The sequence below is a fragment of the Carcharodon carcharias genome, chromosome 21 (genome assembly GCF_017639515.1).
Source record: "Carcharodon carcharias isolate sCarCar2 chromosome 21, sCarCar2.pri, whole genome shotgun sequence".
In the NCBI taxonomy this organism is placed as follows: domain Eukaryota; kingdom Metazoa; phylum Chordata; class Chondrichthyes; order Lamniformes; family Lamnidae; genus Carcharodon; species Carcharodon carcharias.
The window spans coordinates 8,120,047-8,140,324 of NC_054487.1; the positions used below are offsets into that span (position 1 = coordinate 8,120,047).

The window sequence follows — 20,278 nt, forward strand, 5'->3', positions numbered from 1 at the left end:
GGTTTCTGGGGTTGTATTCAGGCTTGCGAGCCCACAAACTGGCAGTGACCCCAGCTGGTCACTGCCTGTGTGTGTGAGGCAGATGAGGCACAAGTAACTCTGCTAGCTGCTCGTCCATCTTTGGTGAGCAGGGAGGTTCAAACCAACCTCGTGTTGGTGAGCGAGCTGCAGTTTGCATCTGGGGACTCCTCTCAGGGTGCTCTGGATAATGACAGCGTTCCTCCACCTCTCGGCCAGTGACCGCCACATCTGATGGGACCGTGGTGACGGAGGAGAGACGAGCTATGGACCTGGCACTCAGAGGACAGCCACCAAAGGTCATCAAGGCCAACAAGGCATCAGATCCATCAGGCTGCCTCCAATCCAGCTGCCAGCGATGGGGCTGGGGGTGTGGTACAGGCACCAGGACATAGCACTCACAAACGGAAGTTTTAGTCAATATGATCATGTAAGGAGTTGTCACGGATAATTTCTGTCTCCTTGGCACATGTGCACTGGTTCACTTGTATACTTGCCTTCATTATAAAAATGTCTCATTATGTGCAATGGTCTTAGTGTGCTTCATGCATTTGATAAGGAAGAGGCCTGGGACTCGCATGTGACACAGAGGAAGGGCTGCAAAGTTTATTTCAGAGGTCGGACCTTGACTGAAGGGTGACATGACTGCCTGATCCAGAGAGATCAGTAAGATGGCGTACCCCTTGCCATCACCTTGATTCCTTGGTTTGCATGTCCAGCTGAAAGTCCTCTGGATCAAGGCTGCCCTCGCCTCCCTACCTCCCTTAAGGATCCTCACATTGGCATCCTGCCCCTCACCCTGGAGTTCCACTGGCTTCCCCTCAGAGGCAGCACCTGAGACGTCCCCTATGGCCTGTTGAACAGGACGGCCATCTTCATCCTCCAATGGGTCCCCCCTTGACAGAGCCAGATTGTGCAGTGCACAGCAAACAACAACAATAAAGGAAACGTGCTTGGGAGGATATTGAAGAGCTCCCCTGAGTGGTCCAGGCAGTGGAATCTCATCTTGAATAGGCCTATGATCTTCTCAATTACTGCCCATGTGGAGGCATGACTCTGGTTATAGCTCTCCTCAGCTTCTGTCCTTGGGTGTCTCAGTAAAGGCATGAGGCCCCTTTTCAGTGATGCCCTTTGTCCCCAGGAGCCAACCATCCAAGTGATCTGGAGCAATGAAAAGCATTAGCACCTGGGAGTGACGGAGAAAGTAGGCATCAAGGTGGCTTCCTGACACAAACCTACATTATCTGACTCTAGTGGTCCCACACAATCTGAACATTGAGGGAGTGGGGCCCCTTTCTATTTACAAAGGTACCCGGCTCCCCCACTGGCACCTTCATGTCCATGTGTGTGCAGTCAATGGATCCCTGGGTGTGAGGAAATCCTGCAGTTGCAGCGAAGCCTTTGGCTCACACAGCCTGGCTAGCTTTGTTGGTGGGAAGAGAATGAAGGTACTGGCCCTTCGGAACAGAGTGTCAGTGACCAGCTCAATGCAGTTGTTGGCAGCAGATTGGGTGACACCACATAGACCTCCCACTGACCCCCGGAAAGAACCTGAAGTTCAGGGCCACTGTCACCTTTTGAGCCACAGGCATAGGATACATGGTTGGGGATGATCTCTGGGCCAATCATCTGGCACATGCAGTTGACCGTCTCCCTGGAACGATGGAACATTCTTTGGTGCTGAACCTCAGGTATGTCTAGGTAGCAGAGGCGCTGCCTGTAGACTCTGCCTGTTGGGTAATGGCGCCTTCTCCGGACTCTTCTGCCTTGCACTTCCTGCTGGCCCTGCACCCCATCTAGCTGCGCCTCTCAATCCACTCTGGACACCGTCTGCAGGTGACAGGCGTCCCCTCCCCTTTGGCCCTCTCCTCCTCTTCTAAGGAGGTCCCTCCAGAAGACTCCCTATTTCTGTGCTGATGTTTCCACAGGTTTCTGCAATGAAGAGTATTATTGGATGCAAATACTAAGAAAGCAGGGAGTCCTCCAGAACAACACTAAGATGCCAGAAACTCTCAATAAACCAGCTCCAAATCACTCACAGCCAATCTCCTAACTACTCATCTTTGCATCTGCCTGTGGGCCTTTTATCCCACCCTGGAGGTAGAATCCATGAAAAATGTGAAGGCCACTGGGCCTGTGCGCTGGGTGTAAAATCCCAGTCAATCGCCATTTAAATCAGCTTAATTAGACCTGTAACTGTCAGCAGACTTCCACATGCGCCCACTGACCGAAATATCGCGAGTTGGGACGATGACACCGAGATGCCCTGCCACTGTCATCACGCCCCATTTCACGAACAGTCTGAGCCATCGCGCATCGCCAGCGTGAAATTCTGGCCATGAGTTCAAAAGGGTCAAACGGGATGTTGACATTGCATACAGCCTGGTTCAGTCTGAGGCAGCTGTAAGGTTGGGGTAATGAAAATGGTGGTGAGAAAATAGGTTATGATGAGGGCTGAAGACAATGGCTTCAGATCACATCTGCATGGTATTTTGTTAGAATTAAAATATGCCTTGTGATTATAAGGCAAAAAAATTTGAACTGGTTAACCTGGTCCCATTTTAAACCACAAGGCCAGGGGTTAATAGCTGTCACCTGAATCTCGGGATGTCTGGGATGTGTCTTTCCCCCAATTTTGTCCTCAGTTTCCTTTCAGTATTACCGGGTTAGGGATGAAAACCAAAAACCACCCACGGTTCTTGTTCCTAAATATTATTCAGCAGCGCCTTCAGGCAGCATAGTGTGTTAGTGGACTTCTGGTGAGGGTAGATTGCGCTCTGCTGTCCTCCATGGTTGAATAACCCAGCCACACTTAGCCTTAAGGCTTATAGGACAGTGGTCACCTCAACAGCATGCAGGACTCTGTGCAACAAGGATTCAAAACATTTAGAAAGAAAGAGCAAAGTAAACTGGTAAGGAAATAATTTTTCTATCGAATGTGTAGGTGTAAATTGGCAGGCTAGCATCAATGTCAGGTACTAAATGCGAAAAAATTTTGCAGACTTGGCAAACTGACAGGCCGATATGTTTGATCCCTGCACCACTTGAAATACTAACATCACTTATTAAAGAATTTTGCAGTGGAGATCTTTCACGCATCGCTGAGGCACAAAGCACAGATAAAAAATCCCTGCCACACAGTTAATCACAAAAGTATTCCACTGACATGGGAAAATGATCGTTCCATAGGGGCATAGCAATGTGAAACTTATCCTTTTAAAAAAAAACAGGGGGGAAGCTGCAGAACCATTCCTGTCGATGGAATCCTGTTCCATGTTTTCTTTCTAACTGGTTATTTCGGCTTCCTTGGATTGGACAGGATTTGGTGTTTCAGCCAATAGGCAGTCAGTGATGTTAATGTAATTTCAGTCTTCAGGAAAGCTTGAGATCATTATAGGGAGGGAGTCAGAACGAGAGCCTGATTATTCCAGTCCCTGAAGCAAACTCAGCTTGCTGAAAGCTTATCAAGCACTTTCTCACTCCTTTTCAAAACTCATCCTGAAAAATGTCTCCAGTCACTCCATGCTGAACTGCCCACCTAGTTTGAGGTGGGAGCAACACGACCCAACTGTGGACCAAAGTCTTCAGAGCAAATGCGATTGCGATCGATTTTTAAAGGAATATTTTAACTGATCTCTCTCTCACTTCACTCGCCCCCCTGCTTATGTCAACTTGACTGGAGTAAGTCTCTGAGATTTTTTTCTACCATTTTGTTTTCTTTTGATGTCTCTCTGATAGCTGAAGGAATTTTATCAGTGCCAGCAGAAAAGTTGTATCAGTTTCCATTAGTCTGGCGTTTGCAGTTCATCACGGCAGATGATTTGAATATGGTTGTGGTATGTCAGCCTCCTGTGTGTTTAATGTCACTCTTCCTTCACAGACATAATGAGTTCTAACAGTGTCAGGAGGGTAAGTGTAAAAGGGAAGTGCCCTTTGGCTACTTGTTGCTATGAAAGGCATAGGTTTAATATTAAAAGTTTCAAAGGGACTTTTGTTGACTGTTTTTGCTGAATGTCCAATTATTTTTGCAATATTGAACTTCTTCCTTTCGAAATGTGCACTCTTGAGAAAACATCAATCTGTTATAGCTGAGACAAAGTGTTGCTGGAAAATTGAATACCTGTGTAATATTAATCTAAGGCTGAATCTGTCAAAACGGTGTGATTTATCAAGATTTTTTTTTTTGGTGACTTATTTGTACTCAAGGTGCTTTGCACCCAGATGTGTTAAGGTCTGTAGACTGAGGTGCTGTTGGCATTTTCCTGGATTGCCTAGAGTTGAACTGTTTGCCCGAACCAGACTCCAGATGTGCAAGCAGCTGTTGTCTGTCACTTGGGTGACAAGTGGTTATTTTCTATTGAGTCCCGGCAATTTCTATTATCCTCAGCCATAAATGTCAAGGTTTCGGCCCTCTCGCCATTATCATCAATGTGATTCTTTCTTCATCCCCATGTAAGGAGAGTGAGTGCATTTCCCTCTCTCCCTCCCTACAGTCTGTTTCAATTTTATGTTCCCTTTCTATTCCTTAGACAGTGGGATATATTTGGAATTAAGCAGTCAGCTTCAACTAAAAGAACAGACTGATGCTCCCTGAATTAAAAGGCCTCTGGAAAAGGTGACGCAATATTTGTCAAGCCCTTTCTCTCTGACAATATTTACTCCCACCAGAGATTGTAAGCTTAAACACTGACCATTTATCAAGCTGACTGCCTGGGGTTCAATACATGTTTTCAAATTTACTGTAGGCTCAAATTGACCAAACCTGAGCTTTAAAGACAGAAATCTCTCTTGTGCCAATAGTAAGGATCAGAGAGAATTAAAATATCTCACGCTGCTGGTATAGAAAATTATTTTTAAACACCTCAGTCTTGTTAGGGGGCAGAATCACTCGAAGAAAGGAGCGTGTAATGTTTGTACTGAAGATTTTAAGGTCAGTGTCAAATCCTGTTTGCTTTTTAAGAATGTATATATTTCCTTAAAGAACATAGCTGCTTTCTTCCTTGCCAATCTAGCTGTGATTCTTTGCGTTTGACATAACACAGCAATTAGTTTCCTCAATGCAAAAATTAATCCAATTTTTCTCCAGCAGAACTTAATTGGCCGGGAGGAACCACTGTGATTCCTATTGGAATTGTCTTGTCAGAAAAGCCTGAAAGGATTAGTAATCTAATGAATTTCATATTCTGACATCAAGTTAATCCTTGCAACAAGTAGTACTTTTTGTTCCAGGCTTGTGATTTATAATAACTAGAAGAGGAGGGAGATGAGGGGAGAAAGGGAGTGAAAGACCAGGTTTGTGAAACAATGCCATATAACACAAGCAAGCACACAGGTCCTCTACTGGAAAATTAATGTATTAAAATGTCCTTTCAAATGAGTGGAAGTAACGCAACCTGCACAATCTGGCAGCTTCAGTTAAAAGACCCTCGTATATTCAAAGTAAAATGATTCAAGCTTTTAAAAGATATTTTTTTGTTTAAAATAATGCAACTTTATATTTGAAAGAAAAGTTTGAACTTAAGCAGAACTTTAACACATCATCAAAATGTCTCCTAGATACAATTAGATATTTTTCAAACTTGGTGACTTGTCATGTGGGCAACAAACAGGATATTAACTATAGTTTATAGTTCAGGGGTGAGAGTGGCAGGAGACAGAAATAGGGCTGATAATTAGTGCTGAAAGTGAAAAAGGTCTGAAATCTTTTTGTGGCAAGGAGTTATGTAATTATAGCACTTTGTATGATCTGTAGTGAAATGCAAATGTTTCTAGGCTACTTCAAATAGGTGGAGTTATTACACTTGTGGGTAGAAACATTAGTTTTCCCTTTGTTTACCTCATATTACCCTCAAGACTGTGGACCAATGCATTTGTGACAAGTCACCAAAGTGACCCTAGCATCTCAGCTTTCCATGTAGCTAGTGCCTGTAATATTAACAGAACATGACCTTCCTGGATTATGTACATGCAAAATGAAGTAAACGACTCTGGCAGTGCTTTGCAAACTATTGTCCAATGCGACCCCATTTTAACTCACCACCACCTTCTCAATGACAATTAAACATGGGCAACAATTGCTGGCCTTGTCACTGACATCCACACCCTGTGAACAAATATATAAAAATAAAAATCTTGAAAATTAGCATGACCCCAGACACCAGTAAAACGAGAACAGCAATAAAGCAACATTATAACATTCAGTATGTAATTATTAACGTTCGGGTGTCACATTTAACAATACATCATATAAATATGAAAATCTGTGTTTTTAAAGTACTTTGTAAATTTTTATTATTTTATATTCAAATGTAGGTTTCAGCTAAGCTCTTCATATTCCCTGGTGACAGAAGACTTAGTGAAGCCCCTCTCCTCAACCCCCGACACATTATGGTCAACCCCTCTGCCCCCAGCCCAGACATACTCCCCTCTTCCAAATGCCCCTTTCCCCACTCACTCATATACTCAGCAGCTCCTCTCACTGACTCAGTAACCCCTCTTCCCAATCACGCCCCCTCACTCAGCAACCCTTCTCCCCAAACCCATCCACCCCCCCTCCCCCCCGCAGGCCCAATCCTCCCGAAAACCAAGGAGACTCAGGCCCTGATTTTCGCAGCGTCGTAATGACTCAGGAGACATTTAAAAATTGGCGGGCAGGTCCTGATTCAAGGATTCCTGCACTCATCCTCAATTTTCACTAGGACAGGAATAAGAGTGCAGGGAGCGAGTGAGTGAGCTTGCACCCTGCACTCCCGACCAGGCCAGCTCCATTGCAGGGCATTTCCTAGCTCCCTGAAATCTTTGTGGAGTCAGGCCTGCTTCTCCATGACTCATTGTTCACGACCCAAGAGGAGTTGTGAACCATAGTCTGGATCCAGGATGCTTTAGAAAGGTAAATTCAAAAGGGCTTAGCCATGCTCCTCCATGCCACTTCCATTCTGCCCTCCATTCCAACTCAGTGTGAACTCATGCACCCCGCCCCCGCCGCCTTCCCCATGGCCCCTATAGCCCCCATGCCAGCTCAATGCCAGAATTTGGTCCTCCATGTCCATTCACCCACCCCATGGTCCCTCATACCCATCATGTCAACTCATGGCCCTTCAATCCCATTTCCATGCCCATTTACCCAGTATACGCTAAGTACAGAACCAATGAGCCACATAGTAAACTGCTTAGAAAAAAGACATTAATTTACAAATCTCTAAACTACTTTTCCTGCAACCCTATAAAAGTATCAATTAGACAGGCCATTGAAGTATCAATAACAGAGGCTTTAAACACTTCACACTATAACCTTGCACAAATAAACACTGAGCCATTGACAACAGAGATCACACTTAAATATGTCAATCAAGAAATCCTCTCCAGCTGTCAAAACAGAATGCCTGCTGAGAAAATTGTCTTATGAGTCTGGACTCTCAGCCAAGCATGCATAATGAGGTTACCCAGCTCTACTGAAAGATTTCTGACACCTGTCCTCATGCATAATGAGGCTAGGCTGAGAACACATACTCATAAAAGGAATATCTTAGTGGGGTTCCATTTTGACAGCCAGAGAGAACTGTCGGATTTTGCTTGGTTGACATCTTTAAATGGTTATAATAAATTTTTATTTCTGTGATTTCTTTTGTCAATGTCTCAATGTTTATTTGTGCAAGATTAAAAAGTATGAAGTGGTCATTTGATAGTACAGAACTTGAGTATTGCTGAAAAAACAGACATGTCGGAACTTTTCATCTTGCACTCATCAGGAAACTTCGCAAGAATACCAATATAAGGGGAAACAACAATTTATACTATATGAGAAGAGAGTGCTGATTGGTTGGCAAGTTGACTCTGATTGATAGAGGCATTGCCATGGAGAATGCACCAATTGATGGTGACTGACAGTTAGCTGCCAAGTATTGTTGGAGATTTAAATAAGGCATTTTGACCCTGATTAGTCAAGGCATTGCCCTGAGGAATGAGTGGCAGCCATTCGCTGACTCTTTCCTCAGAGCAACGCCTTGACTGATCAGGGTCAAGCTGCTTGGTTTAAGTTTCAAACAATGCTTGGCAGTTAACCATCAGTGACCATCAATTGGCGCATTCCCCATTGCAATGCTTCTGCCAGTTAGAGTCCACTTCCCAACCATTCGGAATTCTCTTCCCATATGGTATAAATTGTTTTTCCCCTTATAATGGTATTCTTGCAAAGTGTCCTGATGAGTGCAAGACAAAAAGCTTCAACATGTCCCTTTTTACAGCAATACTCAAGTATGAAGTGTTTGAACATTCTGCTATTGATATTTTAAGGGTCTATCTATCTGACACTTCTATAGAGTTGTAGGAACAGCAGAAGAAAGAAAATTTTTGAATGGGAGTTTCTTTCTCAGCAGTTCCACACATGCCATTATTACCATGTGGCTTATTGGTTTTGTACATAGTGCATGGATGAATGGGCATGGAAGAGCCACGAGGAGGCATGAAATGTGATGGGAGCTATAAGGAGGTGCGGGAGTGGGTGAATGAGCATGGAAGGGCCATAAGTTGACATGGGGGCTATAAAGGGCAATAAAGGTGGATGGGGGGGTAGGGGGTATGAATTGGACTGAGATGACATGGGGAGTGGGTAGGGTGGTGAAGGGGATGTGGTGTGAGGGCTGGACGGTCAAAAATATCATAATACAACTGGAACAAAGTTCCAGGGAACCGAGGTGGGTCTTTTAACCAGCACATCTTGCACCCACCTCCCCCAGAGGGAAGATCGCACCATTTGGAGGCCTTTCTAATGAGACGGGTGCAGCAAGATATGGAACTTCCCAACTCAAGCTGCCCACCTCCGTAGCAAAAATTTGAGCCTCAGGCCCTGCTTCCCCCTTCTGTTCCCAGCCTACCAAACCCCATGGAGGCTAAGGCTATGACCCCACCCCGCCCCCCCCGCACCCACCTGATGAACCCCACGGAGACTCGTGCTCTGCTCCCCTAATCTCCTGACTCTGCTCTCTGCCACTCTGCCCAGCCTGCCAGACTCCACAGACACTCGGTCTCTGCACCCCACTGTCCCAGCCTGCTGAACCCAGAGGTTAAGGGCCTGCTCCCCCAATCTCCTGGCCTAGCAAACCCTGGGACCCTGCCAGGAGCCCCACCTGGGCTGTCAAACTCTGTGGTTCCACCTAGCAGCCAGCAACAGTGAAATGAGTGACAACACTCAGGTCCAAGCCAACGTGCAGCATCCCAATCTCATTTCTGCCAGAGTTTTTTTTAAATTTGCACATGGGATGGGGGGTGTGATATGTCATTGGCTGGGCCAACATTTATTGTCCATCCCTCATTGCCCTTGAGAAAGGAGTGGCTTGCTGGGCCATTTCAGAGAGTAGGTCTGGAGTCACACAATGACAGACTTCCTTCCCCAAAGGGGCATTGGTGACCCAGATGGGTTTTTATGTTTCATTTCATGGTCACCATTAGACTTTAAATTACAGATTTGTTTTTTTATTGAATTCAAATTTCACCATCTGCCAAGGCGGGATTCGGACTCAGGATCCCAGAGCTTTACCCTGGGTCTCTGATTTACCAGTCTAGTGACGATACCACAACACCACCACCTCCCATTTCTCTCGCTCTCTCCCCGCTTTGACCACGTTGGAGGCGGAGGTGGCAGCTGAAGGTTGGCAGAGGCTGGAAAAAAAAATTCATCCAAATCCAGAAGTTGGAATTCTGCCAAACAGAAGAAATTTCTCATCCCTGACAGTCACACATTGTTCAAGGTCTCCCTGTCTGACACCGGCGTATCCACTTCAATTACATTATTCCTGGGACTCCATCGCCAAACCTGCAACCTGGGCCAATTGCAGTCCCATCTGTGGCCACCTCTCTCTGTGGCACTGCCAGTACTGATGAGCTGGCAGCTCCTGGAGGCAGGAATCTCCCCATTAGGGTGATGAGGACCCTGACTCTGACCGGGTAAGTGTGTGAGTGGCACTAAATCGGATGAGGCAGGGTGGGTGCAGAGCGGCCATGGTGAGGTTTCCCCCAGCTCTGCAGCCAGTAGATAGGCAAACAAGGATTAAGTTCCACCCGGTGTCAAAACAGCTGAGGTGTCACCAGTTATTCAGCATTAGGTGCATCATCCCTATATCCCATTTTTGTCATGCACATGAACAGACAAACACATATGCACATGCATCCAATCACACACATACACACTCACTTACTTTCATTGTGGTCACTCAATAGCAATCAGAAATTAGAACTTTATACAAACTGCTTCTCCTTAACTCAAGACAGCTAAGGTCAATCATAGAGTCCTTGGGATTGAGATCTGCTGGGACAGAGCATACAAAAATGTTTCCTGGTCTGTACACTTCAATAAATAACTCGTTACAGTCACTGAACGACTGAGAAAATTATTATGTCTTTCCTTCCCAATCCATACATCAATTTCAGGTGAGAAGGAGGCAAAAATCTCCTCCTAGAGATCTGGAATCCATTAATGTCATCCTTAAATCCAGAAATTTGTACACAAAATCTAGAATGACACTCTAGCGTGGTACTGAGGGAGTGCTGCACTGTCAGAAATGCCACCTTTCAGGTGAGATGTTAAACTGAGGGCCAGTTTGCCCTCTCAGGCAGATGTAAAATATCTGTTGGCGCTCATTCGAAGGAAAGTTCTTCCAGGTCGCCTGGAGAGTACTTCCTGGTCCCTCAACCAACACCACTAAAACAAACAAATGATCTGGTCATTATCGCGTTGTTCTTTGTGGAATCTTGCGAGGCACAAATTGATTTCTGCACTACGTCCCATTCAACAGCGGCCACATCTCAAAAAATAATTCATTGGTTTTAAAGCCTGGAGTCACGAAATGCGCTACAGAAATACAATCTTCCTTTCTTTCTCATTTGTCCACTAGGAGGCACAGAGAATCAGCCTGCAAATTTCCTTCCCTCCCTACCTGTGTTTAGAAACCAGCCAAACCTCAGTCTAGGGGGTCTCAGCCTGACAGCTCGAGCCAGTTGGGTAAACTCTATACCTCTGGTACCGTGGCAATGAGAATGACAGCACCACGTGTTTTGTGGCGTAGGCTTTGCACCTTTCAAGCTAAACTATAACACAGGCAGGTTAATGAATGTTCAGCCTTTGAATCAGACTCAGCCTGATTAATCCTGTGAGTTCTCAGGTGTATTGAAACAAGACGCAACTTCAGCTGAACAGGGGGAAGGCGTAACTAATATTGTCTGCACTCAGGGTTAATTCTATAATTAAATTTACAGACAGCTGATTCCACTTTAAAAAACAAAATAATGTGGCAAGACAATGTTGCCTTTCAGAGTGAAAAGTGATAAATCACACTCCTCTGTAGCATCTCTGCACTAATGAGTTCTGGTAGTAGCAGAGATGTCTGAGAGTAAATCATTTTATAATCAAGTGTCTGCACAGAAAATGACTATTCATCTTCATAATGAACAGTGCTGTCACAGGTTGACTTGGGTCAACCTGCCACATTTTTGCATAAAGTTTAATCTGTCAACTGAAAGGGCCTTACAGGGTCAATAAATTAAGTATTAAATTCGTGTCAGCTGTAGAGAACAGCACAGCAAGAGGGTATTCCCTGGCAAGTTTCAGAAGGCAGTTGGGTGTGGAGTTGGCAGGGGTTAGAAGTAGAGTCAATGTAGAAAGGGCTATCTGGAGGAAAGAGGAGAAATTACAAGTGAGAACTCTCCAATCCTGAGGAATTATATTTCTTCCCTCCCTCTTTCAGCCACTGAGCAAGAAGCTGTTTAATTGAGCCTGTGTCAAACAGCAAAACCTCACCATTTCAGGCAATAGCAATTTGAAAGAATGTATCCCTCAAACTGCAAGTGGCAAAATGAGGTGCCATCCAAATGCATTAAGTGTACTCAATTGATAGGAGAGGAAATGAATAGTTTGTAATTGTGGTCGTAATCCATTTTCATAAGCTAGGCGAGTGCTTCTTTCAGAATATTATGTGAATTGATCATCATGAGTAGGGGCATGGGTTGGCTGAAGGTTGATCAATCACCTATGTAAAGAGAGGTGAAGCACAACTTGAGGTGAGGTGTCAAGATTTGCCATGTCCTGATGCTAGTCCCAACTGCTAGCACCAGTTGGAGATCAACCAAGGTGCAAGTGATGGTAGCTGCCCGTGTGCGCTGCACACAACACACATGCCCCAGAATAGATCACAAGTCAATCAAGCCTTTTCATATCTCGTTAGAACTTCACTTCTGAAACACATTCAGAAAAATGGCTCTGTTGTGCTGCTTCCAGACAACTGTAAGGTGGCAGGGATTTGAACTCTCCCCTCCTCGGCAACAAATGAGGCAGCTCCATCCTCCACTCTCTTCTCACCGATTTCCAAATTTGCTGCCAGCAGTCTTGGTGATGGATGGGATATGCACTTGGCTTGGGCATAAATATCTTGCTCAGTTCCTAGGATGTCAATAGGAGCCTGATGGCAGGTTGACCGCATCCTGAGTGGCACCTGGACTAAAGGTAGCTTAAGCCTTCTTGAATTGCTGCATTGTAGCAACCGAGCAGTTTGCTGCACCATTTCAGAATGCAGTGAAGAGTCGACCATGTTGATTTAAGACTGGAGTCCTGGGTAGGGCAGATTAAGTAAGGACAGCAGTTTACTCCCCCTAAGGATATTGGCTGGGTTTTTACAACAGTCCAACTGCTTCATACTGTTTTTTTGTAACTCTTTCGAGCACAAACACGTTTCCATCTGTTTCAGATGTTGTTTCATAGTTTGCCATTGTGAGATCTGGACTCTTAATCTTGGGGTTACAAACCCAGTACCATAACCACTTGGCCATTTAGGCCAAGCCTCCAACTGCTTCATGGTAGCTTCCACTCAATTCATATTCTCATTGTGAGATTTGAACTCACATTCTAAGGATTAGGAGTTCATTAACAATACCACTACCTTTGAACTACTAACATGTGTGCAGAAGGCGATACAATCTGTCCAGGCTCCACAATTGGCCCGTGCATAAACCGGGTGTGTGTTAGTGGCTGTGGGAGAAATGCCTTTTTTTTCCCCAGCACTAATCATTATGTGTGAGGCTGAACTCCGTTTCAGGGTTCACATATATTGCAAAAGGAATAATTTGCATGATGGCTGGCTAACATCTCTAGCCATACGAACCGGCGGCAAAGCAACAAAAAAACGTCATTGCCCAGAGGGGTGGGAAGGTGTACCTGGAGGGAGAATTTAGTGTGCCACAATCTGGGCGCAGCACAATAAACACATGGAGAGGTTATGCCTAGAAAAAGAAAACCTATGTACATTAAAGATACATGTATATGTCTGCTGCTTGTGCGGGAGTAACACACTTTATAGCTTTGGCTACCTTTTGCTGGCACTTAATCAGGTTTCCGAATGATGAGATGAGATGCAAGCTAAACTGAATCTTTTGTGCATTCAACTTTTCTCCAATCAGTCAGGGGGGTAAATTTAAATGGAAAACAGCTTTAACATGGAAACTAATTAGGGAGGAAATCACCGTGGCACTTAAAATAGAGTTTGAAACACACACTTTTGATTATTGATCGTTTTCAACAAAGGGAGCAAGAGAAGCAACATTTTCCCTCACAGACAATGGAATTTGGAGTCACAGCCTCCATTCAGAATTAGGATGAAATGCTTCACCTGGCAGCTGCTACCTCTTCTACCATTTAAGACCCTTTGTAGATTCACACACGAGTTTACTGAGCCTGAGGTTATGAAAATATAAATCAGTTCCAAAAAAAAGGTAGAGGAGGCTACAGTTTTGTTGGTCACATCTCTTGCTCTTGGGCCCCAGGATCTAAGGGAATTCAGGGCTGTTCCCTTGTTCTAGGGAGGAAACAAAGTTCTTTCATGTTGCCACAGATCGTTTTGTCTCCACCACGCTTTGTTGGATAATATTGCAGACATGCTTGCCTCTTGCTGTGGGTTACAGATATGTGGGCTAGTGCTGTGCAGAAACAAGATTCTGTTGTTACAGTTGTTCTAACGTTTATGCACTAGAGGCTAGCCTTACAATTCATGTCTGACTTTCTGATTTACAGCACTCAGAGGATCAGTTTCACCCACTTTTGCTCCACTTCCTGACTGTCATGTCTTTTTGGCTGAGAGATGCTTTTCCGGCTGTTTGTGATCTACAAGATTTCTGCATGCAGAGCAGATTTACCCTGCACCCATCACTTAATCTGAGGTCCACGTCCCTTCTTTCTCAGTCATGCCCTTTCAATTCTGGCTAGCGTTTGCTCAAAATGTTCCCAATTAAATAAATTATTGGCGGTGCCTGGCTGAGCATGAGCCAAAGAACATTTCCGAACACATTTCAAGAATGAGACTTAATGTAAATGAAGCTATTTTGCTGCATGTGATTATATAATCCCCACTCTTTACAGGTTCTGGCCTCACCTTTCAAATAGCTACAATTAGCTTGGATTTAATTTTTAAAAATTCCAGTCAGTTCCAGAAAAATTGGACTTGGAAAAAAGTTTTCAGCTCAGCTGGAATCGATCCAGCAAGAGGTGTATTTTCCCAAAAAGGGTTTTCTGAACTTGAATTGATTGAAACGTGAACACTCAAACACAGTGATGCAGCTCTAATGAGTGAAACTCATTCTCAGACAAGTTATTCCGTCCAGCCTGAACTTTTTTGTTTCTCGCTCAGAATGTTTCTCTCACCTCCAGAAGATACTGGCTGGTGCTGGGATATGCTGTCAGAGGCAGCAGCTGCATGTACTTTCAAACTCAACAACCAGTTCCATATCTTAGAACACAACGGAATCCACAGTTAATGCCAAGTGCCTGAGTATAATTAAACCCTCATTTAATATACAAAAAACAAGTTACTGGGTATGCTTCCATGTCACTAACTGCTGGGACATAGCTCCATAAATGCTGGTTGCTGTAGTTTGGTTCCATGGTCACTAGCCGCTGTGTTATGGTTCCATGGGCAAGAGCTACTGGGGTATGATTCCAAGGGCAGGAGCTGCTGAAGAATGGTTTCATGAGCTCTGGCTGCTGGGGTATGGTTCCAGGGGTATGAAGCTGTCCAAGCAACTGCTCTTCACATGTAAAGCCTGGAATATGAATATTGGCAGGATACTTGACCATCACATGAGGAAGTGAGCTTCACAGCATGACCCAACTCTATCACTAAGTCTCATTAGACATCAATCAGGAACCATGTCTGATTTGTCTACTCCCTAACAGATACTGAGATCATTGTAGTGCGATGCCCCCCCACACCAACCCCACCGTAAACCCCACACCCCCTCAGATTAACTAACCCAACACAGACCAGGAACTTTTGGGCATTTATGGCACAACTACCCAATGGTAAAGTCCACTGACCAATCTTAGGAGTATATAGAAAATACATTTAATAATTTGTATATTTTTAAATAAAGATAAAACAGATTAACCTTCAAGCTGTACAACATAGTGAAATGTTTATTTTTATCTGTGTGCATTAGTGTTTGCACTTTTTAAACTAATACAGGGTCCCAAATAATCTTGATTCCAAACAGCTTAGTATTTGAAACCATCAGGCCACACTTATCTCTCTTTCCATATAGCTCAAGCGGTATGAGATTCATGATAGAAACCATTGTTGACACCATTCTGCAGTTCTGTATGATGTGTGTACATCTGTTCTGTATGAGAAAGACACATATAACCATATATAGACGGAGGTCATCAGATTGAATTTCAACTCAAGCTGACTGATCAATGTCCTTTATATTTAAAAAAAACTGCAGGCATTTTTAAATTTATTAAATTAAACTTGTGAGTTAACTCCAGCAGATAGGCTTTCCAGTCTGCTTGCCAGACTTCCACTGAGGTAACTGCTTGTGTTGTCTGATTAATAGGTTGCATTTCATGTGCTTTTTGCACCGGTTATGAAGTAATTGCAAAGCCAGTTCGGCAGCAACCTGCAGTCAAGGCTGGAAATCTCATTACATTCTAGGAGACCTTAAACAGGAAAGAAATGGAGAAAAGGAGAGAGAGAGAAGCCTGTCATATCATTTCACTGGATTGTATTCAAACTGAGAGCTGGTGACAGCACAATATTCTAAGAGCAATGGGCACTAGACTGAGGCCCAAGCTATGCCCTATTGAATTTGAAACACTGCAGTATTTGTTATGAGCTCTATTACAGTGCAGCCGCAGGGTTCAAATGTGCAGATAGTTGAACTCCTTATTCAGTAAATTGGCTGTTATGTTCAATTTTGCTTTAATTGGAAGGCTGAAAGAAAAACTTTCCACTTTCGATTCATAAACTACATGTTTCCACTTTCCTGGATTGCTCTCCTGTGCCTCTCACTCTGTGCAGAAGCATCAAGGACAGGTATACAAGTGAGATTTTACAGGCAAAGTATAAGGGTGAAATAGTACACAAACCCTCCCATTTAATTAAAAACAGAAAGTGCTGGAAATACTCAGCAGGTCAGGCAGCATCTGGTGAGAAAATCAGAGTTAATGTTTCAGATTGATGACCTTTCATCCTGCTATTTAAATGCTGTGTACGTATAAGCATAATATAAAAGCAAAATACTGGAAATCTGAAATAAAAAGAGAAAGTGCTGGAAAAGTTTGACAAGTCAGGCAGCACTGTGGAGAGAGAAACATTTTGAGTCCAATATGACACTTCCTTGGTAATCATTGTCTGTTTTCAAAGCCTGGGCAAGCAGGAACAGACTGTAAAGTAAAGGAACATTGCTTCAAACAGGTTATTAAAAATATGTTAAAAAGAGAGGTCTCGAGGCTAAGGAGGTAAGGAGTGTCCAGCTCCTCCACTTTGGAGGTTGACAATACATTCCAATAGAAACAGTACAAGCTCTGCAAAAATCCAAAAGCTTGACACATGGAAATGCAGGTGCCAGCCACATCTTCCTTGGGTTTAGATGACATTCTCTTCAGCTTATTAGGGTTTGAAAGTAACAGGACATCAAACAGGGAATAGCGGAGACAACGCAACTACCCATGATGTCCACATTGAAAATCCTATCTTTCAAACTGTATCTTATTACTTAAACATCGTCCAAGAGCTGTGACCATGTCAGGGAGGGGGGTATTGGATGGAGAGGGCAATTCGAGCTCTTGAAGCATGAGGAGAAGGAGATGCACATTACACACGCCGAAACAATTTGTGGGGCATATCCTCCTCATCTTTTCCCAACCCAAAATTACCTCTGTGCACTGATTCTTTTCTTCCTTCCCTTTTCCCTTGAAGCTGTTGGCTTTTACTGGAATATGGAATTGTAGAAATTCCAGAAGGAGTCCCCTTGGTCCATTGTGCCTGGAGCAAAAAAAAATTGCCCATTCTAGTTCAATCTCGCTGCTCTTTGCCCATGTCCTTTAATCATTTGTCTACTTCAAGTGACTGTCTAATTCGCCCATTATACAGGCTTTTAACCTGAGGGTCCAGGGTTCCAGTCCGTGTCTGGGTGCTGCTTTTGGCTCAAGGTGTTCACTCCCCATGAAACAACAAAAAACAAACTATGCGAAAGTGACAGAGAGGTTTCTTCAACATACAAGAAAATCCACCTTCTCGAAATTGTGGAAGCTTTGATTACTTACAGAAAAAAATACAGTCTGGCTGTCCTCCATCTACTCACCAAAGTGAATATCAGCAGGTGATTTACCCAGAGCTGAGCCCATACTGGTCTAATCAGTATCCACACAACCTAGTGCAGAAATTGGATAGCATCATGTCAGGAGACCAGCAAGGCAGGTGTGCTAGAGGTTAGGGAGGGGAAGGGGGTGTCGATTATATATGAATTGGGTGTTTAATCATATTTGAGTGGTGGGCATTGCATGCTCAAAAACTTTTTTGGGTTATTCAGGTGCACAATATGGAATGTGTGACTCTGCAAATAAAAGCTTGTAAGTGTATAAAGTCTCCTCCAGTTATATCCACCACCACCTGGCTATCTGAATTGTACTGGGGGAGAGGGGGCATTGGATTAGTCAAATCTACAGCAACATAGGAAAATAGGAACATAGGAGCAGGAGTAGGCCATTCAGCCCCTCGAGTCTGCTGCACCATTCAATTAGCTCATAGTTGATTGCCTACTTCAATGCCATTTTCCTGCGCTAACCCCATATCCCTTGATGTCATTAGTATCTAGAAATCTATCAATCTCTGTCTTGAACATACTCAATGACTGAACTTACATACCCCTCTGGGGTAAAGAATTCCAAAGTTCACTACCCTCTGAGTGAAGAAATTCCTCCTCATCTCAGTGCTAAACAGCTTGCCCCTTATTGTGAGACTGTGTGCCCTGGATCTAGACTCACCAGCCAGGGGAACATACTTTATACATTTACCCTGTCTATCTCTTTAAGAATTTTGTAAGTTTCAATGAGATCATCTCTCATTTTCTAAACTCTAGAGAATACAGGCCCCATCTCCTCAATCTCTCTTCGTAGGACAGTCGCACCATCCCAGGAATTAGTCTAGTGAAACCTCCACTGCATTCCCTCTATGACAAGTATATCCCCACTTAGGTAAAGGGACCAAAACTGCACACCATAATCCTTGTGTGGTCTAACCAAGGTTTTATACAATTGAAGCAAGATATCTTTACTCCTATACTCAAATCCTCTTGCAATAAAGGCCAACGTACCATTTGCCTTCCGAGTTGCTTGCTGCACCTGTATGTTAGCTTTCATTTTCTTATGAACAAGGACATCCAGGTCCCTTTGGACATTAACACTTCCCAATCCCTCACCAATTAAAAATACTCGAGAGTTTGTTCCTCCTACTAAAGTGGATAACTTCACACTTATCCACCTTATATTCCGTCTGCAAAGTTCTTGCCAACTCACTAAACCTGTCTAAAACCCCTTGAAGCCTCTTTGCATCCTCCTCACAGCTCATATTCCAACCTAGTTTTATGTCATCCACAAACTTGGAGATTGTATTTGGTCCCCACATCCAATTCATTGATATAGATTGTGAACAGCTGGAGCCCAAGTGCGGTACCCCACTAGTCAAGATGCCAAGGATGTGGTAGCATGGGACTATGGTAGAGATGGAGATAGGCAATGTTGTGAAAGTGAAAGGAAGCAGTTTTGATGTTGAATAGGATTTGTTACATCAGAGTCTACAGCACACAAACATGCCATTTGGCCCTACTAGTCTAAGCTGATGCTTATACTCTACATAAGCCTCCTACCACCCTTCTTCATCTAACCCGATCAGCACATTCTTCTGTTTCTTTTCCCCTCATGTGTTTATCTTGCTTCATCCTAAATGCATCTATCCTATTCACTTCATTCACTCCTTGAAATAGCAAGTTCCATATTCTTAGCACTCTTTGGGTAAAGAGGTTTCTCCTGAACTCCCTATTGGATTTATTAGTGACTGCCTTATATTTATGACCTCTAGGTTTGGACTCCTCTACAAGTAGAAACAATTTCTTCAATTATATCCTATCAAAATCTTTCATTATCTTAAAGACCACTATCAATCCCTCAGCTTTCTCTTGTCTAAAGAAATGAAACCCTGCCATTTCCAAATAAGTGTACCCTCACTTGTAGTATCATCTTTGTGAATATTTTTGCACCTTTTCCAATGCTTTTATTTCCTTTCAATGCAAAGGAGACCAGGACTGTGCACAGTGCTCCTAGTATAGTCTAACAAAGGTTCTGTACAACTTTAATATGACTTCTCTGCATTTCAATTTTATTCCTTATGAAATGAACTCTTGCATGTGGTTTGCTTATTTTATGGCTTTGCTAATCTGCTTAACCTACGACCTGTACCACAAATCTGTTTGTTTCTCAACCACATTTAAATACGTGGGGCTGGATTTTTATGGAGGAGGTGGACAGTCAGGTCAGAAGACTTCCTTACCCAACAGACCCATCTACTTTAAACAGTCTCCTGCCAGCTATATTTTCATCCTGGAGAGGCGGGGGTGGGGTGGAGATGGCCTTGGTACTACCAGAGGCAGACTCAAAATGAGAGCGGAGGGAGGTGGATGACCAGGCTGGCAGGCAAGAACAGTCACCTCCATTTACAGGGATATTGACCCTGTTTTAATGATGAATGTCAGACCCACAAACTTTCACCCCTCAATCAATCCTTTACATGTTCCATCTGTGCACCCTTATACCTTAATGACCCCACCCCTTGTATCCTAATAGCAACTTATCCAGTACCCACTATAGGCAAACCTCAGGAGCTATGCCTTTGAAATGGTGTTGAAACAAAAAAATAACTTCTAACAATCTAATAGAGCTCTCACTCAA

General features: G+C 43.7%; 1 protein-coding gene across 1 annotated transcript in view; it reads left to right on the forward strand.

Moving 5' to 3' along the window:
- Positions 1 to 3,410: 3,410 nt before the first annotated feature.
- prickle1b (prickle homolog 1b) overlaps positions 3,411 to 20,278 on the forward strand; it is a 197,758-nt gene continuing 180,890 nt past the window's right edge. Inside the window, exon 1 of the mRNA XM_041216207.1 lies at positions 3,411 to 3,699. The gene's annotated coding sequence lies outside the window, so the exon portion shown is untranslated. The remainder of the gene's footprint in view (positions 3,700 to 20,278) is intronic.